Source organism: Bombus impatiens, unplaced genomic scaffold (assembly GCF_000188095.3).
Source record: "Bombus impatiens unplaced genomic scaffold, BIMP_2.2 scf_0217, whole genome shotgun sequence".
In the NCBI taxonomy this organism is placed as follows: domain Eukaryota; kingdom Metazoa; phylum Arthropoda; class Insecta; order Hymenoptera; family Apidae; genus Bombus; species Bombus impatiens.
Genome location: NT_176636.1, coordinates 1,519,072 through 1,537,395, shown reverse-complemented (window position 1 = coordinate 1,537,395; position 18,324 = coordinate 1,519,072). Strand labels below are relative to the sequence as shown.

The 18,324-nt window shown below is 38.0% G+C and overlaps 1 protein-coding gene across 4 annotated transcripts in view; it reads left to right on the top strand.

Moving 5' to 3' along the window:
- LOC100747441 (ras-related protein Rap1) overlaps nucleotides 1-18,324 on the top strand; it is a 69,187-nt gene that overhangs the window by 27,779 nt on the left and 23,084 nt on the right. For 2 of the 4 annotated variants that reach the window (XM_003487997.4, XM_012383520.3), the window contains exon 2: nucleotides 5,528-5,639. The exons of the other annotated variants lie outside the window; for them this stretch is intronic. The gene's annotated coding sequence lies outside the window, so the exon portion shown is untranslated. The remainder of the gene's footprint in view (nucleotides 1-5,527; nucleotides 5,640-18,324) is intronic. 4 annotated transcript variants of the gene reach the window in all.

The following is an 18,324-nucleotide window of genomic DNA, read 5'->3' as shown; positions in this document are numbered from 1 at the left end:
AAACTTACCGCTTAAGCATCGTCAAAGAGCTTCATAATGCTTTAATGGATCACTGACAGCGTTCTTAATTGCCGACTGGACGAAAAAGTCAATAATAGTAACTCAACGTAAAAATGATGGACCACGAAAGGTCAGCTTGATCTATCCTGCTTTGTGTCGTATTTTTCAGTCAGAAAGAAAAAAACCAAAGCTACGTTACAACACGTTAAAAACGACTGAAAGCAACTCTGAAACATTCGTAGAAGACACGTCCATCGAAGAAGCATAGCCATGAAATTTGCCAGCTTATTTTTATCGATTATTCCATTTTCATGGGAAATTTCGTCTCGAGATTCTCGATGTTCCGTCTACGGACCCGTAAAATTAGGCGTTGCTTTATTTTATCGAATATTTCACCTTTTCAACAGCTATCGTCAAAGGGAAGGTTAACACCATCATGGAGAAAGTTTCACTGAAATTCCGTCTTATTTGAAAAATCAATAAAGCCAAACGAATGTAATGAACGCAAACGGAATCTTTATCGGCTGTAGAAATTTCCTGCTACCAGATCGTGTTCCGATATTAATCCATCTTCTACGATCACAGATATCAGCGTTACAATTGCTACAACAGAATTTGCTGAATTGCTAGGACAAACCGATCTACTCGAAAGGTCCGATCGGTTTGCAAGAGGAAGGTTGAAATTCGCGACATTCCCATCAGCTGGTTAATCGAATTTACGACTAGATTTGAAATAAAAAATCAATGTTAGAATGGGAACTTTAAGCTGTTCGAATTTCATCGACGGAATTTCATTTCACTTTGTCAATTTAGTCGTTTTAATCTCACCTTCGCACCATATCGAGCAATTCTTCCTCTTTGCCTCTGTGATGGAAAAACAAAGTAAAAACAGGTGAATTAAACCGACGTTTCGCGCTCGATTAATTCAACGTTCAAAGTTAATTCGTCGTTCGAACGTTCGCGCTTTACCCGTCACGTTGCACTTCAGTTTCTTCGAAGAAACGTAATATTACGTCGGTGTACGGCGAGTTGCAAAGCTTTTGGTAGCAACTGTGCCGTAGCTAATAACCGGAAATCGAGGAGAGAAACGCGTCGCGACAAAGAACGATGACGTGACGCGAGCGAAACCTATTAATCCTTCGAACTCGCACGATCGAAGGATAATTGCTCGCGAGTTGGAATCGAGACGAGCCAACAGGCAGAGCGTGCGCCGACGTGAAAATCCGCTGCTCCTTCTCTTTTCCGTTCTTCCTTTTTCAACCCCTTTGCGCGCTTACAGTGGCGAACAAAACGAGCTTTAAAGTTGATACACGCGATTGGATCGATCGTATCGAATATCGTTGTTTAATGGACCAGATTGGGACGAAGAATTTTTATTTACAGTCCAATGTTGACTCGTGTCAGGATCGAATCGGAAGATCGAGTCGTTTGGTAGGTAGAGTGGAAAAAGTGGAGTAACGAGGATTGATAATTTAACAATTTGGAAGATTATCAAGAATCACGGTGAATTTCTGCTGAGTTTTACGCCACTAGTGACAATGGAAACTCGAACGATCGGGAGAAAAACCTGCAGATTTCCCGTGAGATTTCTTAAACCTACCTGCTGTTCCTCTTCCAAGGTCACGCCTTTCACATCGTCTACGTGTGTCTGACAATGTATTTCCTTCGATAACCTAGACAATGATAGATAGATCGAGCGTAATTCTTGGCGTTTGAAGCAAAAATTGTTGTTTTCGTCGTAGACCGACGATTCGGATCGACTCTATTGGGTTGGAAACTAAGTGATTGCGGATTTTGTCATTGGGTAGTATCGACGAAATCCGCAACTACTTAGTTGCCAACAAAGTAGCAACGAAATATAACGATATATTGGTATTTCGATTAGCGTGAAATTATCATGCGCTTGGTATCTCTGCAACGACGTTTTTTATACCTAATAGTTTCTAGTTGTGAGCTAATTACCTCGTAGATTGCTTTATCTTCCGTGTAGAGATATCGCGTTTGAAGGAAATAACTGAATGCGTTGTTGAGTTCCGATAGAAGATAGAGGAAAACCAGCTATGGCAAAATCTTAACATGGCATATCTGAGCGTAAAAGGAATCTACAGCTTGTTCAGCAATGATTACACGCCAAGAGAATCAGCTTACTCCTGACATCGCGTCATGCTACGGAGAATATAACGTGTTCCTTAGATATACCGTAATTCTTCAGTAACGTTCAACCTGCCACAAATAGCTTCTATACCTACGTATTAGCTGTTTCCCAATTTTGCGTTTACAAAACGATCGCTCACAAAACGGTCGCTCATCGAAGTATGTTCGCGAAGTATGTTAGGGAACATTTTTTGTTATCAGGTGATTATCGCGTGCTATACGCAACTTTTCGAAATTTTGTCATCGGCGAAAATTTAGACGCGATCGTCGTTATCGCAATGGTAAGATTTGGAATCAACACGAAAATTTATATGGAAGTTGCAAAACATGTTTACTGCGAAAATATACGCTTCGAGCAAAATTAATACACAGCATGAATAGTGGGCTTAAACGTACAATTACAGCTAAAAATAGTCTCTCTAAATAAGCACGTTATCGCATATTATTGCCATTATATGGATTTTTTGAATTGAACTATATTTAACATGAACCAAAAGTCTCCTGTTTGTTCATGGACTTTGATCATCATAAAACTCTGTAGCTCTTGAGCTTTCAGAAAATATACATTTTTGTATATTGTGTTATTGCTACTGTGTGTTTCAATCTTTTAATTTCATCATATTTAACGCGAAATAAAGAACTTGTATATTAACTCACATAAGTAAATCATAATAAAATTTCATAGCGTCTGAGCTTTCCAAAAATGTATGCTGTTATACCATGTTGCATGTTATCATACATTATTGCTACTATGTGTTTGAATCTCTTGGTTAAATCATATTTAGCATTAAATATAGATCTTCTACTTGCTCACATACGTAAGCATAATAAAATTCCATGAGATTCGAACGTTTGAAAAAATGTATGCTATCATACCGTGTTGCATGTCATTATACATTATTGCTACTATGTGTTTGAATCTCTTAGTTAAACCATATTTAGTATTAAATGTAGATCTTCTACTTGCTCACATACGTAAGCATAATAAAATTCCATGAGATTTGAAAAACGTTTGAAAAAATGTATGCTATCATACCGTGTTGCATGTTATCATATATCACTGGTATCGTGTCTGAATGTTTTAGCCGAGACATATTTAACGCGAAAGAAAAATCTTCCATCTACCCACGCAAATGTAGATCACAATGAAATTCCATAGCATTTGAAAATTTATTATTATTTTTAATAATAAAATTTATTATTAATACCTACACGTATAAGACTAATCTTTATTCGCGAGATTTTATTCTACGATATTGTGTATCTCCCCGTTGATTTCATAAGAGAACCAGATAATAGTAATCGATACCTCTTTTTTTGTCAGATTTCTTTTTTTCTTCAATGATATATTGAGAGAAGATATTTCTCTTGTCTGGAAGATGTCTCTTTCCACGCAGTGAAATTTAATTCGTCGATCTCGAAGCTGAATCAAGGTTCACTAGGTCGTGCACCGTTTTAAGATACAGCGGTTGTAATTCTTCGTGTTTTTTTCGTGTCGCTGCAATAAAGCGAGAAACGCTCGGATTTCCATGGATGCGATGCACCCGAGCTACTGAACCGTGGTAAATCCGGTTGGCGCATTTGGAATGTCCAATGGAAACACGGAATACGGTGGAAAAATTACTTTCGGTTCGAAGCACGCTCCTTAGGAAAATCTTTCCACGGAAAATGGCGACTGTAATCGACCTGACCATCCGATTCTCCGGTTATTTTCCTGTATTCTCTTCCTGTCGATATTTTACGATTTCATCGGTATTTCCGATTTCCTGCAAACTTGGATATATCGAATGGCGTTATTTGAATAAGCAAAATGCCAGAAAAAAGTGTCGCAAACTATTATAAGTACTTTTGATTCTACTTTAAAACTACCTAAACCTAACCTCAACCTAGTACAAAGTATCATATTTCGCCATTTTTGTTTCGCCACTCGTTCGCCAGAGGCGAAACCTAATCCTAATCCGAACAGCGTGTAAAATTCTTTAAACGTTGTTCGTCGTATGCCTCGTAATCTTTTTTTGTTGTCACTCTATCGATACAGGTTAATTTAAATTGCTCTTCTAACTGTTTACTTCTGTCGCTTAATTTGCTTAATTTGCACTTAATTTTTTATTTGTAGAAAATAAAAATATATCTATGTAGTTTGTTTTAGGTTAGTTTTAGTTTCGATATGGCGTTAAGAGTACGTAGAATTGTTTGCGACGCTCCACTTTTTAAACGATATTTTATCTTTTTAGATAACTATTTCCGATATATTCCAAGTTTAAAGAAAAAACCAGAGTGAAATTGTAAAATATTGTCCACGTTCTTCTTTTACAGAAATTTTAGACTTTAATAGATTCTATTCCTGTTTTATAGATCTTATTTTATAGATTTTTACGTAAATACCTTGTGTAAATATATATAAATAAATTTCAGCCGCCGTTTAGTGTCACTTGACTGACGCGAGTAAGAACGATCGTGTAATAATACGTGTTAGGCTATGTGCGTAGCAGCGACAATTTGTTGTGCTCGCTTCTATCAATCAAAAGTTCAATTTATTCTTGTTCTAACAAGAAAACTGTCGTCGTGCAGCCGCGTCGTCAAACAGGCGTACGTTCGTATAAAGTAATACGAGCAAATGCCATTTTCGTAAGCGACAAATTGTCGCCGGTGTGCACGAAGCCTTATTGTCGACTTTAGTCCACGCTCGTACGCAAGAGATTAACGCTAGAACTACCACACAAAGGAATAATGTAATGAATTTTATTCTTTTCTTTTTTTGTTATTTATTCAAAATTAAAACAATTTTGTATCGTGGCTACTTATTCCAATACCAGTCAAAATAACTGGTTCTTATCAAAGCGTAAAAGGTTTAGCGAACTCGAATTAATCAGTTTCCTCGTTTTGTGTAACTTTCCACACGTTTTTAGAATTTTTACCGCCTATCGTTCGATACGATGGTGTCGATTATCAGGAAAATTCCAGATCGATCACGATGCTGACATTAGAACTACCACGCCAGTCGAAACGACTGGTTTTACAACTTTTTATAAACGTGCCAACTCTCGTTCAGGGATCATGTTCCCAGATGAGTTAATAATATCAAAAATATACTACGTGACATGAAATTCCTTTTGTAAGAAAGCTACGATGAAAAAAATATTACGTATTTTTTATAGACGAATAATTTTGACTGATTTTATACTGGTCGATAGTTCTAGCGTTAAAATGTACTTCATTTGAAATATCCTTTGACTTAGACATCTTTACAATCTTGGTGTCTTTCAACGTGACTATCCATTTTTCAGCTTTATCTCGCTTTTCAGAGCATTTAACAAGGAAAGGGTTCTTAAACGCCAGATTTCCTCATGTGCTTCTATTGTTCTCGTTTCAGAGAAGTGGCGTTGCGTGAATTAGCAAGAAGGGGGTGCAAGGTTGAGCGGCGGTACTCGACTCGAATATTCTTGTAGTGGCTCATCGATTGCGTTTCCCTGGATTTTCTGACGGTGAGTCCTCCAGCGATTTTTTTCCACCCACTTGTCCCACCCCAAAATTAGCAACGTGTATTCCACTCTTGCTCTGTCGTATACAAACATAATCTTTACATAAGATCTTGACTAAATATGAAATATTAGTATATTATATTGTATATATACAGTGTGGTGAATAATTTTATAATTATTCAACCCTGTTTTTAGATCTTTCACGATACTAAAGTAAATGTTGAGAAAATCGTTTCGTATAATTTTATATTATAATCTAGAAAAAGAAGGAAACCGAAGATACGATAGACACAAATTTCTTTCTCTCAAAGTCTGGACAAAATTAAATTATTTTTTAAATTATGCACCTCGTTGTTTGTGAAAAACTATAAATCCAGTGTTAATATCGTTACGTCTTTATCCAATATTCAGTGAAATTTGTCTCCATTTCTAATTACCTCTATCAATCTGTTGGCCACGCTATCCACTGAACTTGTTTAAAGTTTCGTTTCGAATATCCGCTCACGTGGATTTTATTCTTTCTCCAAGTTCGACGATATGTTTTACAGGTGGCCTGATCGTAAACTTTCCTTGTTAGAATTCACCCACAGTTCGGCATCCGATACCGGCCACGGTAATAATTCTATTCCGAAATCTTTACTGTGGCAATTGTCTCGTTGAAGAATCGTCCCTTCACCTCAATTCCAGTTATTAAACGTAATATCTCCTAATGTTCTATAGCATTTGCAAAAAGAAAAAAAGGTTTCGCTTAAAACATCCAGGCATGATCAATGGTACGTTGGAAATATCGAGGAAACAACGCGGAAAGTATGTTCGAAACTATAATTATTCGCAACGCTGTGTATCGTACAAATTTTTTGAACGAACGTTAATTGGTTAGTTATTAGGAAACTCGTAATACAGCAGAACTTGGTTCATGTGAAACTGACGGCAGACAAGTTAGTTCGTATAATAGGAGTCCATCTATTTCTCCCTATGACCTATTTCCACCTGTGATTTTTTGCTCGGTTAATAGGAGTTCGTGTTCGTACGAGACATAAGAGGATTCCACGAAACATTTCCTCCCAAATAACGTTTAATAACATTGCAAACTTTTAGCAACTGCGAATTGTGTCATACGACGCGTGGTCAGCTTTTTGTGATAAACGTTCGTACGCATCTGCGACTGTTTTTACAGGGCGGATGTGGTAAAAAGTGTAAAAAAGTCGTGAAACGATTACTTTGCAACAGAGTACGAAACTCGTGTTAAATCAAAGCAAACAATAGAAGAAGCAATTCAACCAGTTAGCTGTTTTTGGCGAGTATACTCGTCAGTGTGATCGACGGATATACTCGTCAGTATGATCGACGGATATACTCGTCAGTATGATCGACGGATATACTCGTCAGTATGATCGACGAGTATACTCGTCATGAAGAAATGGCAACATTCTGCGTTACGACGAGTATACTCGTCGCGCGTAAAAAGTAATCGCAATTTGCCGTTTAAATTGCAATTTAGTAACGGCAGTAAATTGCAGTAATAAAATTGAAAAACAAAAGAGTCATTCGGTTACGACTTAATTCCATATTATAACAGTCACACATACTCTGTGTTCGACGAGTATACTCGCCACGAGTATTTTTGCCACGCATCTTAGATACGCGCAACAACCAACTGGATAAAACATAGAGGCGCGTTCGATGACGACGTTTTATTCAATAAACGCACGAAGGAGAAGGTAACGCGTTAAGGGAAATGGGAAAAATACTTTTCCCAAAGATCAACATTTTGGTCATCGTCACTTTCCATATTATTATTATTGTACGAGCACGTATTAGAAGTTTCCTGATTAGCGGCGAAGAGGTCACTTTCGTCGTTCGAAGTATCGTTTACGTCCGATCTGACCGGTTTGTATCAGTCGCGTCGACGTACGTTCTTTCCTTTGATAATTCTGCGTAACAAGCCATACGAGTTTCTAAATCCCCTTGAAATCGCGTTAAACGTTCGAGATTGGTATCGTTTACGGTGGAACGATGAAACGCGTGAAAAAAGAAAAACAAGCGGGACGTGTAAGAGTTAATAACATAATCAATAACATAAGAGTTAAAAAGAACGTGTAGAAGTGAATAAACCGTTTAAAATAAAAAGGCTGTGTTAAAGTGAATCGCGTAGAGGAAGAAAGGTGCCGCGTAAAAAGAGTCCCACAGGTGTACGTAATATGGTGGATTGACGCTGAGCGGCAGTTCAGGTGATAGAAGCTCGGCTAATGTTCAGGTAATCAGCCGCCGCTAAAATTTCGTTCGTGTAAACCGACTTCCATTATGTATTTTCGAACGTATCGAATGTTAGATAGGGTGAACGAATAATACGTCAAACGGGGTTCTAGATAGATGGAGCAGATAGATGTTCGGAATTAATGGGACGCTATCGTGTTTCTAGGAATAGATAATATTTGAAATTACATAGTTAGCACTTCGACGAATTCTGTACTTTGATATACCAGCCGTAAGATTTCGAATAATGTATTTATGTTTCGTACGATATATACATTGATCTCGGAAGACGATAGTAGCGAATATTAACCTAACCTAACCTTACCAGGCTTCGAACTTTCATTCGAAATTTTATTGTACTTTCGTTGTCGCTTCTTTCGCTCGTCCAACTTTACGTAAATAATTGAGAAACTGATCAATAGGGTAATAGAAGAATTTACGTAAAGTTAGACGAACGAAAGAAATAAGAACGAAGATACGATTTTAAATTCAATTTTAAAACCGGTCATTTGACCGGGTCTGGTAAGGTTAGTGTTAACTAGACGATTAACCATACTTATATTACTAACTATAACTGTGTATAGCCAATAATTTGGTTAACTGTATTTATTAATTCAATTATACTATTAACTAAATATTACGATCATACCTTCGATATTATACATATTTCTTTGTATCATATTTCGAAGCATCAAACTTGTCACAAATGCAGAAAAATCCGCAGTCCACTAGTTGCCAAGTAAAGCCAACCCCGAGCCAACTAAATCACCCTCTTACTACTCACGCTTTACGATCCCATTTCGAGCAACCATAATCTGTCCATAAAATCCACTGTGCGTCAATATTTGCGAGGAGGCTGGCGGGTGGCCGGTACAATGAACTCGCTGTAAACCGTCGTTGGCCGAGTATTTATGTTAATTAGAAGCGAGGTCGTCCTTAAAGCAGGGTGAAACACGAGCCTCGAGACGCTCGAAGATGCAATTGGTTGCACTGTAGCGCACTTCTCTGCAAAATAGAATTAATTCCAGTGTCTTTCTCTCTCTCTCTCTCGCTCATTCTACGATTCTCTTCGATCTAGCACGCGTGAAGTATTCTCGAAGCGCTAACGAAGCGGAATTAATGGCAGAACTATCGGTTTTCGCAACTTTCGCGTATCCTTTTACCTAGGGGCAGGAGCTAGTAAACCCTTGCAGCCAAGGTAGTAGCTACGAGTCGATGCCTCGTCCTTCTGATAAGATTAATCGAGTTGCGTCGGTTACACGAGTTTCCACCGCACTTTTTACGTGTTCTGGGGATGTTGCACGCGGTGGAGAATCGGCAGGGTGGATTTTTTGTCGATCGAAGACAGCGGAAGGAACGTGTACACGTCGTACGTCTAGTTAATTTTTGCCTGTTGGATATAAAAAGGAGATCGTTGCTTTACATAGATTTCTCATTCCTCTTCTCGTTCGATCTCGATGTACGCTGGAGGAGGAAGAAATACAGAGATATCCATTAAATGACAGATTGTAAATTATAAATTATTGTTCTTAAATAGGAAATTGTTTAGGTATCTTCGTCGTCCCATAAGTTCGTTCCGTCTCTGTAGCGCCCTACTTGCAGCAAAATTTGAAACGTATCTTGTTAAATGTTAAGGAGGTACGTAATCTCTGGTTCGCAACCTCTTGCCACCATCTTCCACAAAGACGTTACGCCGTCGCTGTGAAACTCGACACGTGAAAAACTATCAAGAACCCAGGCGTTTGCACGGCGTGAGTCGGTTTTTCTAGCGGACGTCGATCGCGTCTAAAAGACCGGTGCAACGCCAGCGAACGTTGAAGCTGTTCCGGGAACTGACGGAGCACGGTAACAGTCGGCGAAATTTGCTCTAAACTCGATACGTTACTTCGTGGAAGTATGGCTTTTCCTCCGTGGGAGAGAGAGCCAGAGTTCCACAAAATCGCGACCATTTAAAGAGACGTTAGGAGGACGACGTTTCAACAGCGACGAACAAGTGGAACAACTCGCGTGCAATTAGCTTCCGACCTGACCCTCCGCTTTCACCGAAGCTGCGACGTAAACATTGTGGCAACCCGATGGCGAGGCAACAACAACCGAATTCTACCTTTCTGAAACGTCTTATCGAAATACAAAGTTACGAACCAAAGAAGTTCTACGTCATTTGATCCTCGTACTACGTGTAACACAACGTCTCCTTGTTGATACGGTAGAACCTCGTTTGTACAAAAAATTCAGACCCAACCTCACACATACGAACTCCTAAGCGAGCCTCTATTACCTAACACGAGGATCACCGATGTATCTTGTTCTTACGTATATATATATATATTGCATTTCACGAAGTCCTGCGTGTGGCTGAGGAGAAGCACCAACGAGCACACTCTGTGGCGTAAACAAAGCGTGAACCGCGAGTTTTTTTCTCACCTCATATCTGCAGCGTTTATATATTTGTATTCGCATATATATATATACATACACATTCAAATTTATCGCACGACATATCGTCGAGTAAACCGATACGTGCCGTTTCCATAGTTACCATCACGAAACCAAAGATCGTGTAATCGTGAAAACGAATTAGACAAACTCGGTCATCCGAACGGCAGTCTCTCGTATCCGAACTTATAATATAACGGGTGGGGATAGCCGGTGAGCCTCTCTTATCCGAACTTTCGGATAAACAAGTTTCTACCTGTTGTAGTTGGCTGTTCTCGCGTCAGTCTCACAGTATTTCAGTCGAGTTTCTCTCTTTTCGTTCTGTTCTCTCTGGTCCTCGGAGCAAAATGCTATGTCAATTTCGTGTTTGTCTTCGCAAAACTTGCCAGTTGGCATTTTCTTCGTATCTTCGGTTTTTATCGTTATCAGTTTCGTCCATTCCATATTTCTCGATGTGGTCGACCTTATTAACGCGAATAACCGTAGCTCGGTGTTCTGGAAATGCGAAGAGCAAGCGGATAAGACGAACAGAATGGAATACGCGCGTTGTTTCTCTATACTTTTGCATGTAAGAAGGTTTTCATTTTCATGGCCTCTCTTTGCCTACCCGATGCGAACACGTGCACGCGTACGTCGGATGTATCGGAGGATTCTCGCGTTTCATAACGCGCTTTTCAATGCCGTGGAAATTCCCCGAGCAAGACGAACGATAAACGAGAAATCGCTGCTCGAGAAAATCCTTCCTCGTACGGTACTTAGCCCGTGACCTTTTCTAAGATAAATCCGTTTTTGTATACGATTCTACTGTATATCGTCGTTTTATTCAAACTGCGTTCTTCCATATTCCCTATTCACAGATTCGAATAATTTCTTTCACAGTAATTTCCCTGTAAATGGAAATTTGAACGAAAATTTTGTTCCACCAGAAGATTCTCTTATCACAACGTTATACGGTATCAACGTGTCGTATCGATTAATTCAAAAAATTCATCTCCAATTCTGAGAAGGTTAAAAATTAAGATCTGTGTAATTTAAATATTCTTTTCTTCTTGAAATAATCTCCGAATAAATAAAGTTCGACCCATAGCGATATCTATTGTTGCTTTACAAAGTTTCTCGGACATTCGTCGGAAATTTAGGGTAGTCGAATCAATTTGTTCGTTTTCTTTTTACCATTCTCCATTCGTACGTGTGTCTGGATTTACTTATATAAATCTTATACTTTGGTCGATTTAAATCGATGTGTTTCGCGGCCATTCGGTCCATAGGTCGATCGTGCTCGTTCAATTTTACAAATATAAAAATCGACGTGCTTGGAAATTTCGAAATAGAGAGAAAATGACTTTATGTATATATATACACTATATTTGAAAATGGCTTGTAAAAGGAAATGTAAGAAATAATTCATCTCCGCAACTAATATGTTTTTGAATATGCAAATATTTCGCGATAAAAACGTTGGTACAGGGACGATGAAAAATTGGCGTGGACAGGGCAAAGGAAAATCCGGCGAGATCACATAATTCTCGAAGTAATTTCTATTACGCGACGGAAATTGAATTACTATTCGCATTACAGGCGGTTCGACTTATTCGCTTAGCCCCGGCCACCTGACATTTTCTTCTTTCTCGCCTTCTTTTTCTTCCACTTTTTTATCCTCTCGTGTCGCGGAAATAAATTGCACTTACTAAGTGCTGCAGGAAGTAATTTTTCCGCTAATATATCGTACAGTTATCGTGATATATTCGCCAGATAAGTTACAACCGTGATAAGAGGAGGTTGAAAGGGGGCGAAAATGTGGAAACGAAATGTTCTTGATTCATAATGAATAAGGATAGGATGTCAGAAATCTCGAATGAAAAATGTTGACTTTATTATCGGGGAATTTTATAATTTGCTTAATGATCGGTTAAACGTAGATTAAGGCATTCTTGATTCACGACGAAGCGCCGGATATAATGGGAGAAATCTCGAATAAAAAATATTTATTCCACGATTGGCGAGTTTTACAATTTGTTTTAACGATGGGTCAAACTGATTAAGAGATTCTTAATTCATAGCAAATTGCGTACGTAAGATAAGAAGAATATGGAATGGGAAATTTTGTGTAGTAAAACACGCAGTCAATTATTTCTGATAGAATTGAAACGAGAATTTGATAATTTGCTCGACGATGAGTTACGACGTACGTTAGATGAGAAGACTATGATGTAGGAAATTTTGGGTAAAAAAACTCGCAGCCAATTATTTCTGATAGAATTGAAATGAGAATTGGATAATTTGCTCGACTATGAATTACGACGTACGTAAGATAAGAAGACTATAACATGGGAAATTTTGAGCAAAAAACGTGCGAAATGTGCGTACGTGTAAGATATTTTGAAAGAGAAATCAGTCATTGCATAATTTCATAATTTGTTTAACGACTTATTAAACAGATCGAGGAATCATCTAGTTCTTGAAGATCTTCCAGTTTATCAGTTTTTCTTGTTCTTAAAGTCGCAGACAGGAGGTATCGGAACTTTGGCAATTGAAACGTTGATTCAATTATCGAAGAGTTCGATAATTTGCTAATAGTCAATGAAACAAATTAAGAAGTTGCTCGATTTTTCTCCCGATTCTCGGAGTTTGAAGTTTGTAAGTTTCTTCGTAAAGTATTTACGATCGTTTAGTACCTTTTTCTTCTTCTTTTCGAATTAGTATGAATTACTTAGTAGATTTCTTTAGTCTTCAGAAATCTGAAGAAATTACATAGTTGAACTTCCAGTTCCAAGAAACAATTCGATTTCTGTTTTCGTTCCCAGCTTTAAAGTTCTTGATAATCTTTCATTTGCTTGCTTTTCTTTTCTTTTTCTTTTTTTTTCTTACAAGATCATTATGCGCTTTTTTTAACAAAAATTCATCGTAGAAAATCCGAACAGATCTTGCGACAAAAAATTTCTTTGTTTATAAACATAATATTATATAACATGCACGAATACTTTCTATCTACTTCTCAAAAACTCGTCAAAAATTTAAAAAAACCCTCGTCCCTCGAGTTTCAAAAAAATCGTCAACTTTCCTTCTTTTTTCCATGTATTTTACTAGGAAATTGTTTTATCGATTAATTGTTCGTCAACAGGCCTCGAATCCATGGTATTAATATAAAAAAAAAGAAAAAAAGGAGAAGAATTAGATAATATCGATTTGACCCAGTGTAATCGGAGGTTTATATTAGAATAGGGGTTTGAGGTACCGTTCAAGGTCTCGTTTTCATGAAACTTTAGTGACACAGTTCGATGGTTCGGTGTGGTCTTTATGAGCTCTAATTTCGGATGCAGTGCGATTCGATGCCCATTGTGATTTTTCTCAGCCACTTTGGTAAGTTTATACGACCAAACTTTTTGCTTTCCTGTTAAAATCCAATGACGGAGAACTTTTGACTTAAAAGCAAGCGGAAAATTTAGCATATTATTAGAACGTTTGATTTTACGTACCTGAACGTACATTGATCTTGGATATTTAAATTTATCACATCGTAGAGACATACGAATCGTTCAAATCGAATCAACTATTCGCAACGCTATAATATTTAATATCAACATTCTGGTCGGTTCTTTTTTTTTTTTTTTTTTTCATTTTTTTCATATGCTTCTCATTCCGTAGAAACGCAGCTGTTTCGGTTAGTTTCTTGAATTTTCGACTTTGTACGCTTGATATACTTGTATACGTGTGTATGGTTGCGCGCGTGTGTAGGTATCGCATTCCTCCGTATGAATCGCGAGTGTTCGATCCTCGAAAGCTACAGTCAAAATATGCTTTCATCTCCGGTTTCCAATTCATCAGGTTAAAAAACCAAACATCACCGGGGAAAAAACACACGAGATCGAAAGAGGACAAAATCAGGTTGACAAACCAATAACGAGTATCAGCAGGCCATATATAAAATGAAAAATATAGAGAAGCATTGAAAAAGAAAAAAAAAGAAGATTTTTGCTATTTCTTATAGCAAAATATGTCGTGGCTTCTTTATTAAAATATAAATATAAAATATAAATTATACTTATAATAAGCATTAACTTATTATAAATAATCAGCCATGTCACTGCGCCACGCCAGAAAAATTACTGAAAATTCTCAACGCGAGAATTAATTATAATTTTAATAAATAAATAAAAAAAATATATTACAAATAACAAATAATAAATAACGCTTACCGTTAATGTAAAAATGCGGCCAACCATTGCGAATCCGCGAGACTCTGAGTTTTCACGAGGCCGCGCACATCTCTCCCCCTGGCCGCGCTTTTCCCCTCTCTTCCCCCTATCCAGAAGCAGAGTTTCGCGCACCAGCGATAACGCCGCAGAAATCATTTGTAGATGGAAAAATGGACGGCGAGAGGCGGCTCTTCACTTTGCGCACTTGCCTTACGGACGCCCAAGCCCAGTCCCTGTGACACAGTTTCGCACAATAGAGCAGTCCGCCGCTTTCACCCCCCGCGATCCACGCCCACCCTCTCGTTCTTTCTCGGCTTCTTAGAGGCCCACGCGGCCCCGGCGTTCATTTTTAATCGTCCTTGCCTCTGCAGCCTAGCGATTTTCGCCGATATTAAACATTGCCAGAGAGAAACAACGGGACAATGGAGGGGCAGCGGCAGGAATCGAGACGTCTAATTGGATAACGACGACGTCCCACAAAAGGGATGGATGGGGTAGGTAGGTGGGTGAGGATGACTTCGGGGTTGTTTCGAAGGCCGAGCTTCTCGTCCGTGGATCGGGGACGATGAGGAGGAGTTTTAAAGAGAAGTTTGGTCAACGGTGAATGAAACGGATACCGGCGATTTTTGAACAGTTTTATTACGGCAGCAAGTTTTCGAGGCAGTGAACAAAGAGTTTTTTTTTCTACTGTGGAAGAAGAAGTTCACGGTTTGTTTGGGTGTTCGGTTACGCTGGATGCCGTAGCCGTTTCGCTTCTGTGTACGTAGGAATACGAACGTACGAATTACGCGGATGGTTTTTTGTTGCGGAGTGTCGGTCATCTTTCTCGGAAACAGCGGAGTCGATTACATCGATAAACGAAGTGGCTGTTGTGGTGATTAAAGAAAGAACTTCTCTTTCTTTTTTCTTCTTTTTTTTGTGTAAGAACGATTTTTCGGAGTATTTTGTCGTGCTGGATGATATAGCTGTTTCACGAAGTACCATGAATTACGGATGGATGGTTTTATTAGAGGGACGTTGTTCGATGTTTGTTTCTCAGGGAGAGGCGGAGTTGATGACATTAGTAAATCGAACTTACTGTCGTAGTAAGTTGTCGGGGTAGTCAAGAAAGAATTTCTCTCCTTTTACTTTCTTCTTTTCTTTTTTTTTCTTTATGGAAAGAGGAGTTGGCAATTCCTTCGAGTATTTTATTCTAGTGGACGATTGTACTAGAGAGTATTGAGTTAGATGTACGAAGATTTTGAGACAGTTTTAGTTTTATAATAACGGGAGTTATTAATTGAATAATTTTTACAAGCATTACATTACATTTTTATCTTCTAGATACACGTACGTCAAGTATAGTCGCTTGGAACGATATAACAACGACCTTGAGCAATTCCATTAGAAAACCACTTTATATAGACTTCTGCTTTTTTTTATTCTCATTCAACAATACCCAACAACTACGGATAATTTCCTCTTTCGCAATCCTCTACGCGCATCCCCCGTAACGTTACACAAGCATTTATTCTGCTTTAAACATGACGTTTAATTTACCCAGCAATTTATAATACACTGTTAAGCTGATTTCTATTTCGATGGATTTTTTCAGCCGCGTTTCCCAATACTTGATTCGCCGACCAGTCAATTAACGTTTCAACTATAATTTCGCTGCAGAATCCGTTGCATTCTATTTTTCGTGTTCGTGCACGTTGCCCGTGTCGTTTCCATTAGCCATTCCCTGACTAAGAGTCCAGGAAGAAAAAAGTCGGATGATGTTATGTCAGGTCAGGTCAGGTCAGGTCGCTGTTCTATTACACGTTTAACTGTTAAAAAAAAAAAGAGAGAGAGAGAGAGAGAGGGATTGCATATTGCTCGATAGAAGAAAAGGAGGGGGAGAGCACATTGAAAGCTGCGATCGCAGAGTAAAGAAAAAATGGGAAAACTCGGGCTTGCGATGTTGATTAAGACGTCGTTAGGAATATTTTCTGTGCCCTTTTTAATTATCGACGTATCGATCTTTCGTAAATTACGTATTTTTGTCTTGTATCGCAGACAAATTTTTCGAGATTGGTATTTTCGATTGGAATTAACATTGTCCGTAATTCCTTTGTTTTTTAATATGATTCGTACTTTGTAAGAAAGTGTTGTGCTCTGCTTTATGAGAACAAGAAAACGTCAGAGTGTTACTAATAACAAGATAATTAATAAAATTCTTCGTGGATTACAATGGAATAGAAAAGAATTTCCCTTGAAAACTGGCAATGTTTTTGATCAAGAAATTAATCCGAATTCTCCTCAACGAAATTTTCTTGAAGCTTTTCGTAAGAAAGTTTTCCTCTGATTTACGAAAATAAGCAACAACGGTAGTTTTATCGATAAAACGAAGATTCTTTGTGGTCACGGGTTACGATAGAAGGAAAAAAGAATTTCCTTCGCTGAGTAATGTTTCTAATTCGAAATTTAATCCGAATTCTTTCTCCTAAGAAAGTTTCGCTTTGCTTCGATAATAAATGGCCGAGCAATGGGACGTTAACGTCTCGTGTTTACAAATTAAAAAGAAGAAACGGAATTGGTCGAGGCGAAAGAAACACGGAGTTTCTACGATTTCACAAAGAGACGGATGTCGCGGAGAAGGGACGTCGAGCAAAAAATAGCGACGAAAGTGTCGAGCGAACGATAAAATTAGCCAAACTTCGGTTCCCTTCGAAAGCACAGCCGCGCAGTTTAACGTTGGCTCCTCTGAACTTCGCATCGTCAATTATTTGAAATAATTACGAATATCTGGAACGATATTTCAATCGTACGAGACCGATATTCGCTCGTGAAAGATAAAATTGTACGATTGATTAAAATCCCTTGATGGTTGAACGAGAATTTTGTTTTTCCACAGCTGGAAATCGAAAAAGACGAGTTACAGTAATTCCCTTTCATCGTTGTAAATACGAACAACAGTAAAATTCCCTTTCGTCGTTGTAAATACGAATGTAACGATACATTTGTTAAGTATTATCTATTGATTACATTTGTTGATTAATAACCGATGTATCAATGACATATTTTTAAAACGAATTAAATGTCTCTTGCAAATATTACGAATCAATTATGAATATTGTACAGTGGCGGATAGAGGGAAATTAATAAAATAAAAAGCATCGAAGGCACAGCGTAATTTTGCAAAGGGCAACGAATAAAACATACCACAGTATAGACGACTATGATGTAGCTTTTACTTCGAAAGTTACTAAAGTTCCAGGTGTATCGATTTGAGGCTACTCGACAGTGTAACTCGACAATAATCATAAACTGTAAACAAATTAAAATATCTATATAATAGGTTAGAGCCTCGTTTAATATAGGCCAGTTCAAGAAGGTCTAAAAATATAAGCGATTCTAAGATTAACGAAGCGTCAAATTCTCCGTGCCGAAGAAAGGAAAAGGAAGAAGAAAAGAAAATATAAGAAAACAGCTAAGGAACGGGCGAAATAGAATTTGTCCATAAATCGTAAATAAAATTTCACGTGTGATTTTTATCGTGGGATTTTTTGAAATTCCCGCCAAAGTACGATAGATCGAAACATCGCTTAAAGTTTCAAGAAAAATCTGAAAATGCGAAAGGTTTCGAATTGAACGAAGCGTCAGATGTCCCGTGCAAGATAAAAAAAAAAAGTAGTCCAAAAAAAGAAACAAAGCGAAGCAAAATTTGTTCATAAATCATAAATTTCCTCCGTAGAATTTTTGACGCGTGTGTCAGAGCATAATAGATTAGAGCCGCGTTCAAAATAAGCCGATCTAAAAAAAAAAAAAAAAAAAAAAAA